The following is a 17,143-nucleotide window of genomic DNA, read 5'->3' as shown; positions in this document are numbered from 1 at the left end:
AATGAAAGCAGAACGATACAAATAGTGCGATAAGCAAGGGATGGGACTATTTAACATGTCCTCCTCCAGGGGTAGGCTGCGGGATGGTATGTAAAACAGGTATACTGCTCGTAATAGAGAACACCTGGACACTCGACGTAGCTTTTCTGCTTCCCTGGCTGTTGCATCGTGAGTTCGGCAATTCTACTGCCGGACAGGGCTTCTGGAAAGTGGAGTCCTGTAAATAAGAGAAAAAAAATAATGACACAATTGGGAGCCCCCTGTGCGATTGAGCCGCTCTTCGGGCATGCCGTGGTCGTGCCCCTACCCCTATGCCCATGGTATCTCCAGAGCGTAGTTATGTATGCGTGGTACTGGCCTCGCGATTTTGCGAGGGCTGGGTTTGGGGCCGCATTGCTAAGCGTGCTCGGAACGTGTCAGGTGGTCTTGTTGTAGGTTACTCCGGGCGCGCTTGATGGTGTCCGGCCGCTTAACAGCAGGACTCGAGAATTGCCTTAAGAGGCTGCTTTGTACTTCCGCCGCGAGAGCCGCTGTATGCTCCTCCATTCGGAAAGAGCGTTCGGTGTTTCCGTTGACCGTAATGACTCCTCGAGGGCCTGGCATCTTGAGCTTGAGGTATGCATAGTGCGGCACTGCATTGAACTTTGCAAATGCGGTTCGCTCGAGCAGTGCATGACAGCCGCTGCGGAACAGGACTATGTCGAAGATTAACTCTTTGCTTCGGAAGTTATCCGGGGATCTGAAGACCACTTCAAGTGTAACTAAGCCTGTACAGTTGGCCTCTACACCTGGTATGACGCCTTTGAAGGTCGTCTTTGTGGGTTTAATCCTTGAGGGGTCTATGCCCATCTTGCGCACTGTATCCTTATATAGCAGGTTCAGGCTGCTACCGCCGTCCATCAGGACTCTAGTGAGGTGAAATCCGTCGACGATTGGGTCTAGAACCAATGCGGCAAATCCGCCATGGCGGATGCTAGTGGGGTGGTCCCTTCGGCAGGAGGACCACGGATTGAACTTTGGGGCGACTGGCTCCATCGCATATACGTCCCTAAGTGCACACTTCCGCTCCCTTTTGGGTATGTGGGTTGCGTATATCATGTTCACCGTCCGCACTTGTGGGGGAAAACCCTTCTGTTCTCTATTGTTCGGCGGTCGGGTCTCCTCCTCGTCATCGCTATGCAGCCCCTTGTTATTGTTCTCAGCAGTTAACTTGCCTGCCTGCTTGAACACCCAACAATCCATGTTGGTGTGATTGGCTGGCTTTTCGGGGGTGCCGTGTATCTGGCACAAGCGATCGAGTATTCAGTCCAAATTGGACGGGCCCGGAGTAGTTCTTTTGAATGGCTTTTTCCGATGACCGGGTTTAGAGCCTCTGAATCCGGCATTGACTGCCATATCTTCAGCATTATCGCCGTTAATGCGGCGCTTGTGCTTGTTGCGACGCGACCTGCCACTACTGTCCTTGGTATCCGAACTACCAGGGTTTTTGGTCAGGTTGTTACTGCGAGCTAGCCAGCTGTCCTCTCCCGCGCAGAAGCGGGTCATGAGTGTTGTGAGGGCTGCCATGGATTTCGGTTTTTCATGTCCTAGGTGCCGGGCAAGCCACTCGTCGCGGATGTTGTGTTTGAAGGCTGCAAGGGCCTATGCATCCGGATAGTCGACAATTTGATTTTTCTTGGTTAGGAACCGTGTCCAGAATTGTCTGGCCGATTCTTCTGGCTGATGAATTATGTGGCTTAGGTCACTGGCGTCTGGTGGTCGCACGTAAGTGCCCTGGAAATTGTCGAGGAATGCGGCTTCCAGGTCTTCCCAACAACTGATTGACTCTGCTGGCAAGCTGTTAAGCCAATGCCGCGCTGGTCCTTTAAGTTTGAGTGGGAGGTATTTGATGGCGTGTAGATCACCACCGCAGGCCATGTGGATATGGAGGAGATAGTCCTCGATCCAGACCGCCGGATCTATTGTGCGATCTTATGATTCAATGTTTACGGGTTTGAAGCCCTCGGGGATTTGATGATCCATTAATTCGTCTGTGAAGCATAGTGGGTGTGCAGCGCCTCTGTATTGGGCTATATCACGACGCAGCTCAAACCAGCTTTGTCTACTGTGTTCGGCCTGGCCGGAATTGCTGTATCCGGCGTGATGGTTGTCATCACGTATCATGGGGCGCCCACACGATCCATAGACCGCTCTTGTTTGCCTTGCCTTGTCCTCGAGTATATCCCGCAGGTCTGGCGCATTTTCCCACGCCTTTGTATTTTTTGAGCGGCGCCGGTGTGCGGCTTGAGTGTAGGGCCGAGAGGCCTCTGTGTCGCAGCCACGAGGTGGCCGGTCGGCCGTATTATGCGCTGGTGATGTAGGTTTAGGTGCTTCCTCCTCTAATCGGGGTAGCAGCCTGCGTTTTGGGTAGCTCTTGGAGGGGCGTTTGAGTTCATACTCTTCGACCGCAAGGACTTCAGTCCATCTGTCGGCTGGCAAGTCTTGGTCAGCTCTAAGTTGTTGCTGCTTTTTCTTGAGGCTGCTTGTCGTGGCCATAAGCCTGTGTTTGAAACACTCTTGTTCGACGGGATCCTCGGGCACGACAAATTCGTCGTCGTCGAGGCTTGCCTCGTCTTCGGCGGGAGGCATATAATTATCGTCCTCTACCTCTCTGTCTGCCGCTCTCTCATGAGGGCTGGCTTCTCCATCCTCCTGCGCTGAATCCTACTGGAGGGGGTTGTCTTCGGCACTATCCGGGGTGTTATTGTCTCCGGTGCCAGAATCTCCATTTTTGCTGTGGCGGGATTTAGAGCGGCGCCGCTGACGCTGGCGCTTAGGCTGTTTCTTGGAGGGGTCGTCCTCCGTTGTTCCATCGCAATTCCCATCCTTTGGTATGTCCACCATGTAAATGTCGTATGACGAGGTGGCCTTCTAGTGCCCTGTAGGCGCTGGTTCTTGGTCGTCTCCTGCATCGTCGTCCATACCGTCGATGTCTTCGGAGTCGAAGTCTAGCATGTCGGTTAAGTCATCGATAGTGGCTACGAAGTGGGTGGTGGGTGGGCTTTGAATTTCTTTGTCGTCCGCATCCCAACCGTCCTGACCATAATCCGGCCAGGGCTCTCCTGATAAAGAGAGACACTTTAGCGAATTTAGGATGTCACCAAAGGGCGAGTGCTAAAAGATGTCCGCAGCGGTGAACTCCATGATCGGCGCCCAATCGGATTCGATTGGCAGGGGCGCGGAAGGTTCGGAGTCCGGAGAGGAGTCCGGCACCTTGGAGTCACGAGCTTCACAAAGGATAGGGTTGGTATTTGGCTCTATCGCCGTAGAGGTAGCAGCCCCCGACGCGGTGTCCAGCCACCCGTCCTCGATCGGCGCAGTCGGCTCCGAGCTAAGGGTCGGAGCGAACACTTGTGCGGCCTCCAGGGCACTGTCCGGCAGCAGAGCTAGATCATGCCCATCGTGACAGTGCGGCGCACTTGGCTGTGGCTCGAACCCGTCGAAGATCAAGTCTCCGCAGACGTCAGCCGTATAGTTCAAACTTCCAAATCTGACCTGATGGCCAGGGGCGTAGCTTTCAATCTGCTCCAGATGGCCAAGCGAGTTGGCCCGCAGTGCAAAGCCGCCGAATACGAAGATCTGTCCGGGGAGAAAAGTCTCACCCTGGACCGCGTCATTGTTGATGATCGAAGGAGCCATCGGGCCTAAAGGTGACGACACAGAGGAACTCTTAATGAAAGCACCAATGTCGGTGTCAACACCGGCGGATCTCGGGTAGGGGGTCCCGAACTGTGCGTCTAGGCGGATGGTAACAGGAGACAAGGGACACGATGTTTTTACCCAGGTTCGAGCCCTCTCGGCGGAGGTAAAACCCAACTCCTGCTTGATTAATATTGATGATATGGGTAGTACAAGAGTAGATCTACCACGAGATTAGAGAGGCTAAACCCTAGAAGCTAGCCTATGATATGATTGTTGTTCGTCCTACGGACTAAAACCCTCCGGTTTATATAGACACCGGAGAGGGCTAGGGTTACACAGAGTCGGTTACAATGGTAGGAGATCTACATATCCGTATCGCCAAGCTTGCCTTCCACGCCAAGGAAAGTCCCATCCGGACACGAGACGGAGTCTTCAATCTTGTATCTTCATAGTCTTGGAGTCCGGCCAAAGATGATAGTTCGGCTATCCGGACACCCCCTAGTCCAGGACTCCCTCAGCAGCGATCCTCGAGGCTCTAGGGGCGGGCGAACCGACCTAGGGCAGCCCATTTCCACCGCGCGTCCATACGGGGTCCCTCCCGGGCGCGTGGGGTTTCGGGTGCTCAAAAGTGCATGCCAGATTGCTTGCGTACCACGCTTTCGGACGGGCCTCCTTCGGCATGAGCTGCAAGTGCATCACCCTCGGTGTTGGAGGTACACGATGACATGTTCGTGTGTGAACACACTTTTTGGCAACTCCGCTGGGGACGAAAGATCAAGAATCATCATCAACCATGTCTAATCTCCCCAAGCCCTCAGAAGTTGACGCCGATAACATCATTAAGCCCGGTCTTGATGAACTATCAGATGAACATCGCCAAGCCTATGAAGCGCGCAACAAGCAACATGAAGAGGCTTTTGAGGCGCAAAAGAAGAAGCGCGAGGAGGAGGATTTGGAAGCGTTTCTTTCAAGTTTCAAGAAGGACTGTCGAGGCAACATCACTTCGGTTGGAAACGTCAATTTTCCTCCCCTCATCGACGAACAAGATGTAATCACTGAGTAAAGTTTTTCTCTAGAGCAAGTGGCTGTGATTGAAAGTCTTGTTAGTCAGGGTAATGTGATGGCATACAATTCTTTTGTGGCTAGTGCTAGTGCTCAAAAAAATATGCCTCCATCATCTAGTGGCACTGTTGGTATATCTGAAAACCCTAGTCCAATTTACCTATTTCATCGGCACCACCTATGCAACAACAATATAATATGCCCTTGAATTTTTACCCTACTCAAACCAACCAGCTTGTGGCTGCACCTACATACCCTAATCCTATTATGAGTGTGCCCAATTCGGCGTCAACGCCGAATCACTTTGTTACACCACCCATAGGTGCAAGCATGTTTGGTCTTCCGTCGAATTATGGTTCGGCGCCCATCCCACAAGTTGCACCAATAGCTAGTACTCAGGTTGCTCCTATGTCATTGCCACAAACATCTTCATGTATCTCGGATCCAATTTTATCTAAATTAAGGGAGGATTTGCATAAGATGTTTCTAGAAACTTTCGGAAACGAGCCGAAAGTAAAGAGTCGTGTGTATCAAAAGCCTTATCCTGAACACTTCGATGCAATTTCTTACCCTCAAGGTTATAAGGTTCCTGATTTTGTTAATTTTAGTGGTGAGGGTACAAAAACAACCTGGGAGCATGTGAGTCAGTATCTAGCACAGTTGGGTGAAGCAGGTTCCATAGAAGAGTTGAAAGTGTATTTATTTCCCTTGTCTTTAACTGACACCGCATTTTCATGGTTTGCTGCTTTACCACATGGCTCAATTCTCTTATGGTCGCAATTAGAGCAAAAGTTTCATGATCATTTTTATAACGGCGATAATGAGCTAAAGTTGTCATATCTTACATCGGTTAGGCAAAAACATGATGAATCGATCACTGATTATGTCAAGAGATTTAGAGACATAAAAACCGATGTTATAGCTTAGTGATAACTGAGATAGACTTGGCAGATCTTGTTCTTAATGGTTTCAAAACTCGCATTAAAGAGAGGCTAGAAAGTTATGAGTTTTTAAGCATTAATCAAGTCTTACAAAAAGCTTTGGCTCAAGAGAGTCGAAGTAAAGAAATTCATAGGTCTACAACCGATCGTCCTAGAATGCATATGGTTGAACACAATGATGATAATTCGGACGATGAGGTTGATGTTTATACTACTAAGTTTGTTTGGTCCTCAAAGGCCAAACCCTATACATGCAATGCTCTTAAGCCGATTTGCAAGAATCATGATGAGAAGATGAGGTTTACATTTGATATATCTAAGTGTGATAAGATATTTGATGCTCTCTTGTAGGATAAGATGATTAGAATATCACACACCATACCGACGTTTGACGAGATGAAACGGCGTGCTTATTGCAAATACCATAATTCATTTTCTCATGCTACTAACGATTGAAATGTTTTTCGATGACAGATACAATCGGCCATTAATGATGGACGATTGAATTTTGCTGAGATGCAAGTTGATAAACAACCCTTTTCGATAAACACCATGGACTTGGAGGGAAAGAAAATGTTAATTTGGCCTAGCATAGCCGAATCTGCTAATAAAGATAATGTTGTTATTGGTGAACCCAGGAAAGGCAAGGAGGGCGATAGTCTTGGGAATAGAGGTTGTGCTTGATAAGAAACCCGATGGCAAAGAAGTATTGAAGATCACCATAAAAAATCCCGCACTCAAGGGGCAACCGCAAGTACAAGAAGATACTCATGTTAAATTTATCAAGACCAAGAATTCAGAAGTTGGCAAGTGGGGAAAAAGTGAAGCTAAGCGCAAGCGAATCAAGCCAACTTTTGATATGCTGTTATCCAAATATGCAAGTGAAGCGGCCGGTTCTAGCTCTAATCGGCCATCACATTCGAAGCGTTCAAGATCGCTTCCGGAGCAAGAGTTTCGATGCTATGCAAGGCCATGTGGGTCATGGGCGCCGACACCATGGATGTCACAACCCTCCTATGCGCCATATTACATGACAGACTTCAATAGACGATGGGGGCAGCCCCCAATGGCTCCTTATGCTTTCCATATGGGGTGGACAACACCTAGAAGGCCTGCTCGCGAGAGGCTTTATTATCCCACCCAAGGCTGCTTGAGTTATGGTACTAATCGGCCAACAAAAAATTCTCCAAGTAAGGCCAATAAAAAAGTGTGGCGTGTTAAGTCACCTAATGCAGAAATTTCAGAATGCGACAAGCAAAATGAGATCAATAATCCGGTTGTTGGTAATTTGGCTAATTCTAATGGTGATATTGTTATTGTTCAGCAGGGTTCCATGGTTGATGATCATGAGGCGAGCACAAGCAAGGCCAAACCAAGGGATCCCAAATATACTCAACCTAAGTGGTGTCCTCCCGGTTTCACTAACACCATGAAAAGGAGATTACAAGGCATGAGGAACCACGGGAAGGTAGAACACAAAGAGGAGAGGCAAAGGGACGAATTGTTTACTGAAATTTGGCCCATAGCACTCACAAAGCTAGTGTGGAGGCCTAAACAAAAACAAAACACATATGCTTCTACATTAGCTGCAGCAACACCTTCACCACCAAAAGAGGATGATGCGACCCCTATTACATCGTCCACACTACCTGAAACATCCCCTTCAATTGAGGAATCTTTAAGCCCAATATACACATTGGGAGATGAAGATGAGATGGTGGATTATGAATCTACGCCGGTTCGGGAAGGTATGGATATTAATATGGTATATTACTTACCTGCCGAGTTTCGTTCTATAGGTGAAGAAGGGGAGGTAGCCCAGCTGAATTTTGGTCCTAAGAATGCTATTTTTGAGAAGCCAAGAGAACCGATGAAACACTTGAAGCCATTGTACCTCAAAGGTCATATTAACAAATCGCCGGTTGCTAGGATGCTCGTTGATGGTGGTGCTGTGGTGAATCTTATGCCCTACTCAGTCTTCAAAAAGTTGGGGTTAGATTATGATGCATTGATGAAGACCAATATGGTACTTAATGGATTCGAGGGTAAAGAAAAGACAGAGGCCAAAGGTGTGATGTGCATGGAACTCACCGTGGGAAGCAAAACTTTGGCCACCACATTCTTCATCGCCGAGGTGCAAGGTAACTATAATGTTATATTAGGCCGCGATTGGGTTCATGCTAACCAATGTGTGCCATATACCATACATCAATTTTTAATACAATGGATCGATGGTGAGGTAGAAATCATTCACGCGGATAATTCGGCTTGTGTTGCTTTGGCCGATGCATCGGTGGGTTGGAATCATCCTGATGTTACTTGCTTAACAGGGCGTGACCTCTCAGAGTTTGATTTCCTTAGTGCTACAAGGAACGGGTTCATTCCCATCTCATTAAAGCCGATTGGTGGTAATCGGTTACAAGGTATGATGTGAGCCAGAAGTTAAAATCAATGGCCGACATAAAATTATCGCCCTATGCACAAACATGGCCGACATAGAGATTATCGCCCTAAGCGCATATAAATGGCCGATGGAGTCTGACATCGTCCTTAGACAAACATTTTGCAAATTATTTTTCGGCGCGCTAGCTTTGCCGAAAAACAGGGGGGCATGTGTTGACGCTCAAAAAGGGCATGACCACAAAGAGTGATTTGAGGCTATATCAAGATGAGGTCAAATTTATGAGTTCATGTCACCATTTGATGGCTCTCTTCAAGATAATCAAAATAAATATGAAGATGGATCAAAACGGAGCTCAAGTGCAAAATATATGCCAATTTTGGACGTACTCGTGTTGACATCAGATTAGAGAATGGCATGGAACCTAATTAAGATGGCCTCTGATGGAAAAAGTTACAACTGCAAAGTTCTTCGTCACGTCAAACGGACGATTTTGATATAAAGATCGTCCCCATCTGAGGTCGTATCCAAAAGTTATAGGCAAAACCGTGCGCTGCAGCAATGTTGGCCGGATCATACGGGCCGGGGTCCGGATCATCCGGGTAATTGGAGCACCAAGATTCCATAAGGTTGGTGTTGAAGCCGGATGATCTGGGTCAAGTCCCGGATGATCCGGGTAAAGGCCGGACAATCCGGGCAATCGTCCGGACGTCCGGACAAGTTTTTCTGCTGTAGACTTTAGAAAACGGCCCGAAACCCCCTAAAGATGTCCTCAGATCAAAAAGTGTACAACATGAAAGTTGTGCGTCTCGTATGTCGATTTTAGAGCCAAACAGTGAGATGCTGTCAGAAAACTGGGCTAGGCCGGATCATCCGGGCCTTGAGCCGGGCATCCGGGCTGGGGGGTCGTGAACAGTCCGTGTTTTATTAGGTTTTCATGATTTGGACGGGCTAGGCAAGTCCTTTTCTTGTACGGGAAGTCCATCCGCCTCTTACATAGATAAGAGGTGACGGCCGATTGAAAAACAACACACAATCGCAAAACCAATCTACTTTTTACCCTAGTTTTACATCCCTCCCTTGTTCTTTCTCTCTCGTTCTTTGTTCGTTCTTCGTGTTGAAGGGCAGCGATCCTCGAGGCTCTAGGGGCGGGTGAACCGACCTAGGGCAGCCCATAGCCGTCGTGCGTCCAAACGGGTCCCTCCCGGGCACGTGGGGTTTTGGGTCCTCAAAAGCACCCGCCGGATTTCTTGCGTACCGCGCTTCAGGACGGGCCTCCTTCGGCGTGAGCTGCAGTGCATCACCCTCGGCGTTGGAGGTACACGGTGACGTGTTCGTGTGCGAACAAGCACAAACACTAATTAAAACACAAAAAACACAATCATACCAGAGGCAAAATTGTGCAAACACACAAGAACAGAAAGCAAAAAGCAAAAATAAATTTTATTCATTGGGTTGCCTCTCAACAAGCGCTATAGTTCTACGCCCTTAGCTAAGCATAAAGCAAGGATCTAAGTTTTGTCATCCTTTTCCAACTCTTCAATCAAACACTTAGAATCTTTCAGAGATTTAGCATAAGGATCTTCAAGAACAATACTCCTAGGAATAAATTTAAAGATTCCATTCTTGCAAAAAGGATCTCTTATCACTTCAACAAAATCCAGGTGAATACTAATCATCTTAAGGTCTCCTTGATCACTATTACTAGAAGTTGCACCCTTGTTCCTAGTTCTACCTCTCTTTACGGGAGTTTTTTTGATAGTTTTAGTGGAAGCAAAAGCCGTGCTTAGATTACTAAAGATTTCTTCCAATTTATTAATCCGAGACGGACTTTCTTCTATTCTTTCATGCATTAAGGTACTCTTCTCTTTTAACAACTTAAAAATATCTCCCGCTTTTGACCCAATATTTTGTAGCAAAATTATGCATCTTTTTATCTATAATTTCCATGTGATCTTCGGTGAGCATTTTCTTTTCAATAGCATCTAGTCTTTTCATAACATGCTCAAGAGTCAAAGTTGTTTCATTAATCATGAGAGGTGGTGATCCCACTAAATTCCCCATAGCATTAAAAGCATCGAGAGAAGGACTCATCAAGAAATTTCCACCGGTAATCGTATCAAGGATGAATCTATACCAAGTGGTGATGCTAATATAAAAACAGCGAAGAAGAACAATGGTAGATTGCTTATGGATAGATCTATTATGAGCATTGCAAATTCTATACCAAGCTTCTTTTAAACTTTCTCCTCCCCTTTGTTTAAAGTTGAGAACCTCATTCTCGGGAGTGCAAGTAATATAGGAGGAATTATCCATAATGACAAACAAGATTTCACACACAAAAACAGATTTGGCAAGAAAATAGCGAACAAAAAAAGAAAGGCGAATAAAACGGTAAATTTTTGTGAAGTGGGGGAGAGGAAAACGAGAGGCAAATGGCAAATAATGTAAATTGCGAGGAGATGAGGTTTGTGATTATGAACCTGGTATATGTTGAAGATCCTCCCAGGCAACGGCGCCAAAAATTCCTTTTAATGTTGCTTGAAGCTACGTCGGTATTTCCCGAAAGAGGAAGGGATGATGCAGCACAGCGGCGGTAGGTATTTCCCTCAGATATCAAACCAAGGTTATCGAACCAGTAGGAGAACCAAGCAACACAACATAAACAGCCCCTGCACACAACTAACAACACCTCGCAACCCGAGTGTTAAAGGGGTTGTCAATCCCTTTCGGGGAACGGCGCCAGAAATTGCGTGTTGATGGGAGAAAGTTGTAATAGATTGAATAAATAGATTGCAAATAAAATAAAGTGCAGCAAAGTATTTTTGTATTTTTGGTTTAATAGATCTGAATAAGAATAGCAAATAAAATAGATCGCAAAGCAAATATATGAGAAAGAAGACCCGGGGGCCGTATATTTCACTAGTGGCTCCTCTCGAGAAAGATAGCAAACGGTGGGTAAACAAATTACTGTTGGGCAATTGATAGAACCTCAAATAATTATGATGATATCCAGGCAATGATCATTACATAGGCATCACGTCCAAGATTAGTAGACCGACTCCTGCGTGCATCTACTACTATTACTCCACACATCGACCGCTATCCATCATGCATCTAGTGTATTAAGTTCATCGAAAAACGGAGTAATGCAATAAGAGATCAAAGAAACTCAAATAACTTTCATGGATATAAAAAGATATGACTGATCATAAACTCAAAGTTCATCAGATCCCAACAAACACATCGCAAAACAGTTACATCATATGGATCTCCAAGAGACTATTGTATTGAGAAATCAGCGAGAGAGAGGAAGCCATCTAGTTACTAACTACGGACCCGAAGCCTACAAAGAACTACTCACGCATCATCGGAGAGGCACCAATGGAGGTGGTGAACCCCATCCGAGATGGTGTCTAGATCGGATCTGGTGGTTCTGGACTCTGCGGCGGCTGGATGAATATTTCGTCGACCCCCTAAGTTTTCTGGAATATTGGGATATTTATAGAGCAAAGAGGCGGTCCGGGGGGCACCCGAGGTGGGCACAACCCACCAAGGTGCGCCTGGGCCTCCTGGCGTGCCTTGCTGGGTTGTCCCCTCCTCGGGACTCCCCCCATGTGCAACCAGGGGCCGTTGTGTTCTTTCTGGCCCATAAAAATTCCCCGTAAAGTTTCGGGGCATTTGGACTCCGTTTGATATTGATTTCGTGTGATGTAAAAAACATCCAAATAACAACAACTGGCACTTGGCACTATGTCAATAGGATAGTACCAAAAAAATGATATAAAATGATTATAAAACATCCAAGATTGATAACAAAACAACATGGAACAATCAAAAATTATAGATACGTTGGAGACGTATCAGTATATAGCCCATTTACGGCCCGCTAACTCCCAACCCGTTAGGCCTATCGAAATTAAGCGCAGTAGCTTCATCTGGGCCGTCCAATATGATTCCAGCCTGTTGTAACTTCTGGCCCATGTATGGCCCATGATGTCTTTCGGCCCATATGAGGCCCTTTGTAACTCTGGGCCCATTAAAGGCCCGAGATGAAACTGGCCCATAATGAACAGTGTATCGCTTTATGCCCATTAACGGCCCATTATTCGGTCAGCCGTTTCCAACCCGTGTTAACTTTCGGCCTTCTAAGGGCCCATTTATTCTTGGGCTCATTTCTAGAATTCGGTTAGTTACGGTCCGTTATTGGCATGTTCCGTTTGTGGGCCAAATTCAGCCCATGGTTACATTCGGCCCGTTTGTGTCCCATTAACCCGTTGGGCTGTTTTCATAGCTTTATCAAATATGGCCTATTAATGGCCCGTTATGGTCCACAAATAGTGCAGCCATGTTTGGCGAAATGATTATACGCCCCGTAGAAGGCCCATGGATCCTATGGCTTGTAGAAGCCCAATGGATCCTATGGGCCATAGAAGGCCCGTGGATCATACGCCTATAGAAAGTCCATGGATCCTACGGCCCAAGAAGGCCCATGGATCCTATGGCCCGTAGAAGGCCCATGGATCGTACGGCCCGCAGGAGGCCCATGGTTACAACAGTCCGTGTGTTGCCATGATTATTGTGGCCTAGTTACCAAAAATAGGATATTATGGCCACTAGAAAAATGCGGAAAAAGAACTGCAGTGACTACAAGCAAACAACTAAACAAGACAATAAGGAAATAAATAAGCAAGCAACTAACGCTAGTCTATTGTAGCTATTACACATATTACATCCACTGGGCATCAAAGTTCGCCACCAGTGCAAATATAGGGAACAAACGAGCATATTACATACACTGGCCGTCAAAATTGGCCACCAGTGCAAATAAACGCGACAGCAAAACAAGTCCATAACTGAAACAACTTCAGAAGAACTCAAGAAATGTTATCCTGGGTATCCACCATGCTGGCAATAAGCTTACAAGCTTATTAGCTTTGTCCCGTTTTTTGTTAAAATCCTCCAATGCTTGCTGTTGCACCAGAAAGTATGCATCTGAATGCTCCAGGGACTTCAGCAGTCCTTCCGCTTCTTGTCGCAGCACAGCTGATCGATGTCTTTCTGCTTGTAGTTGAGACTCGAGAAACCGAGCTGATTCAGACAGTGAGTTTGAATAGCTTGTGCAAGTGGTAGTGGCCAGTAACTCGAACAGTAAACCAAGACAGGACTTTGGGTTTGTCTCACTGTCTTCAAGATAGTTTTCCTTAGCTGTTTTATCAGCTTTGTTGGAGACCAACAAGGATGTCTCACTATCCTGAACCTTATCCGCATTACTTCCTTTACCATTGCTTAATAAGCCACTCTTCCCCAATATTCTGTCAGCATTCTAAAAGATGAAACAAGCAGACACATAATAGGTTTAGCATGTACTAGTATATGAAACTCATTTCGGTGAACTAGTTCATTAGTAAGGTGGACAAGATTAAACTACCAAGTCTTCTATTGCCAAGTACTACATTATAAAAGCATCAAACAGACATATATCTATGTCCTATGGTCACTGCATTGTCTTGCCAAGTCAAAATAGAGACGGTTCAAATCATATCAGTTCAAGAGAAAGCAACATTGAAAGAGTACAAAGCGTGGGAAACTACACGACACAACAAGATTTCAGATGGGTACCACGGGTCTACATGTACAACAACACTATTGGCCCTGTTGTGATGCTAGCGATGTGCATGATATGAGAAGGTAATTGTATACACAACTGAAATTGAAATCAACATAGCTATTTATAAGAGCAAACCTATTAAAGAAACATGCGTAAACATACATGTTGTGCCATTGGAGTTTCCATTGGATCGTTCAATTTAAAAATAAGTTTGTATGAGTAAATATAGTGATACAAGAGCAAAGCAGTATGCACGATAGCAATGGAATCTTAAATGAAAACAGTTGTTCTTCAGGTTTAAGCACTTGTTCTACATGAACAGAGTATAGTAAGACGCAAGCATATAGTACTTACAATAAAATGAACTCATAGACCTTACCACATTCTTGGTTCGGGACCAGTACAGAACAAGGCGTTCCCAGTCATCGTCCAGTAAATGTGAGTCAGGAGAACATAAGGGAGTTTGATGAGTTTCTTTGCCAGTGAAGTACATTTTCTTCAGGTAATTCCGATACTGCCACCAAACATTCTTGAAGATAGCAGGGGTATTAGCACAGGTTACCTCATCCTGAGTTTCCAAATCGGTCCTTCTCTATAGAGAAAAATGGGAGAACCTGTTGTATTATAACCATCATGGAGGTAGAATGTAAGGGACAAAGCAAAGTAATTGCCATGAATAACATTACTTACACATAACTCCTGCACAAACACCTGCAACTGGCATTTTCCTTCATCTTCAGTATAATATTTCCATGATGGGAAGATACGCACATAGGATTTAACAACATCAAATGCGATAGATGCTAAACTATGAATGGCTGGTTGTGCTTCCTATACAGGAATAGGTGTACTAACTAGTGGAATTGGGGTTCGTTGTGGTAGTACCGGCGCTTTGTGCAATGGAGTTTCCTTACTAACTGCTCTTGTTTGGGAGCTCTGTGGTGGAGATGGTGATGTGTCAACAGGAACTGGGTTACTATCTGCTGGGCTTGGGGTTAGATTGGGTGAAGCTGGTTCTCTGTCTGTCGCAGTAGGGGCAAAATCTGCGAGAGTCTGGGTTATGTGTGGTAGGGCTGGTTCTTTTGCATGTACAACCGTGGTGCTATCTCCACCAAGAGGTAGCACTGTTTTATTTGAAGACTGTGTTTTTACTCCGCTAGATACTGCCATCACTCGCTCCAATTCAAATGGCTGATAAACAGGAAACGTGGTTGAATGTACAAACATTATATGAGAGACAGATGCAATAGATAGTGTGGGAAAAAGAGGGCATGAAATAGTTGACATGTATATTGTTTAACTAAAACGAATAGCATGACATAATTTCACATATATGATGTCTATCTAAACTTGATAGTATAGCATAACATAATTCAAAGATATGATGACTAACTAAACAGGATCGCATGACATAATTCACATACATGTTATCTAAGTAATCAAGATCGCATGATTTAATTCACATATGTGATTTATATGCTAAGCAGAGGGCATTCACATATATGATGCCTGAACTAAGAACATGGTGTTCAATATTGTGTATATGATGTCTAAACTATGCAATGCAAGACACCATATGCATGATATGAGCAGTATAACTGTGCCAAGTTAGAGCTTACACCTCGGTGGGGGAATAGGACTGGCCATCTGTCTTTGAATCCATCTCTGAGGTGCTATCGGGACCCAGCAAGAGATCTGCTTCGACAGGTAGCACTGTCTTCTCTGAAGGCCTTGTTTTCACTCTAGATTTTTCCATCACCCACTCAAATGGCTGATTCACAGGAAGAGTAGTTTAATGAACAAACATTGTCGACAAATGGAAATGTAATGAATAAAAGGATGGGCAAGATATCATTCAAATATATGATGCCTGGTTATACAGGATGGCATTGCACATTTCACATATATTATGGCTGGCTAAAAGACATGAGACTGCATAATCCCATATATGATATTGAAACTAGACAGGCGGCATTATAGAACATGTCTAAACTGAGCAAATGACATATATGATGGCAACATATGCATGATATGACTAACATCATCATGACAAGTTAGAGCAAACACCTTGTGGGGTAAATTGGAGTTGCCAGTTGTGTCTGAATCTGCCTCAGAACAGATATCTTCCTCTGGATTACATTTTGGAGAGGGAGAGGGGTTGCCATTGGACCCACCATGGAGCGATGTCTGCATGACATTGTATTACCGCGCAAAACTCTTCTCTTTTTTTCTACATGTTCAGCATGACTGTGTACAATATCTGACATGCATACAAAAAAATATAGTGAGATTATGTAAGGAGAGCATGCAGAAATCTAGAGTAATGGTAACAACCAGTGGATGGATCCAAAAATAATGATAGCAGGCTGATGATTGCTTTAGTTTAATAAAAAAAGATGATGATTGCTTTACTATTTGTTTCCCACCCAAGATGAACAACATAGGCATACCCTAGGTGAACCAGATATTAGACAGAGATACTATTCATTGCTGCCTCGATATGTGCCCCACAACTAATTTAGAACTCAAGTTTGAACATCAATTTGGACCTGACTTGGAGTCTAAGAGGCGAAAAGGACAATAAAGTAGCAGGTAATATTAAGCAATGCATAACATAAGTAGAAACAAAAGAGTGTGACCTCTCTTGTGGACCCGTGTACTCCTCAGGTTCATCTGCTGAGTCGATGATGGTGATGCTTTTGCGGTGGGTGCCGTCGGTAGGGAAGGAGATCTGAGGCAGCGAAAGATAGCAAGGAGTCATGATGTCTAGTTTGGAGGATGCTTCTGTCGATGGAGTAGCTCAGGTGAGGTGGACGACGTCGCGGTAGGAGTAGGACACACCACACAAAGTTTTCTTAGACACCTACCTGTAACTGAAGTAATTCTGTAAGGGCTCATTTGGCTTGCATGATTCTAAAGATGCAGGGATAGGAGGAAAAACACCGAAATAGGTTAGGAATGCACATGGGAAACAGAGCATTTGTGAACACAGGATTTCTGTCAACTTGGGTGTTTGGTTCACATGAATTGGAGGAGCAGAGGAATGCAAAGAAACATGGCCAAAATAAAGTGAAACCATATGAAAGCGTGTACAGTTAGAATGTTATTCTGCCACTAATGGACTTGGTCTTGTTTTCATGCATAGGATTTTGAAAAGTAGGTCCAGGTGGATGTTTTGCTCCATTCCTTTCAACAAAATGCATGAGTAATTAAATAGTAGAGTGCCATCGGAAAATTTCCTATTGCTATATTTCTCCATTGAACCAAATTGCCCTAATGGATCGACATGAATGTAGAGTAATAAGTGATGCGACAAGTGTACAACCTCTTTGCCGTTGTCGTGTCGACCTCAGCATCATTGGGTTGGTCGCTGAAGAAGTTGAGGCAAAGGTGGTTGTCGGAGGTGTGGAGGAAGATCTGAGGAAGCTGTAGACGGCATCCAGGGCA

Source organism: Triticum dicoccoides, chromosome 1B (assembly GCF_002162155.2).
Source record: "Triticum dicoccoides isolate Atlit2015 ecotype Zavitan chromosome 1B, WEW_v2.0, whole genome shotgun sequence".
NCBI lineage: Eukaryota > Viridiplantae > Streptophyta > Magnoliopsida > Poales > Poaceae > Triticum > Triticum dicoccoides.
This window is presented reverse-complemented; position numbering follows the sequence as displayed.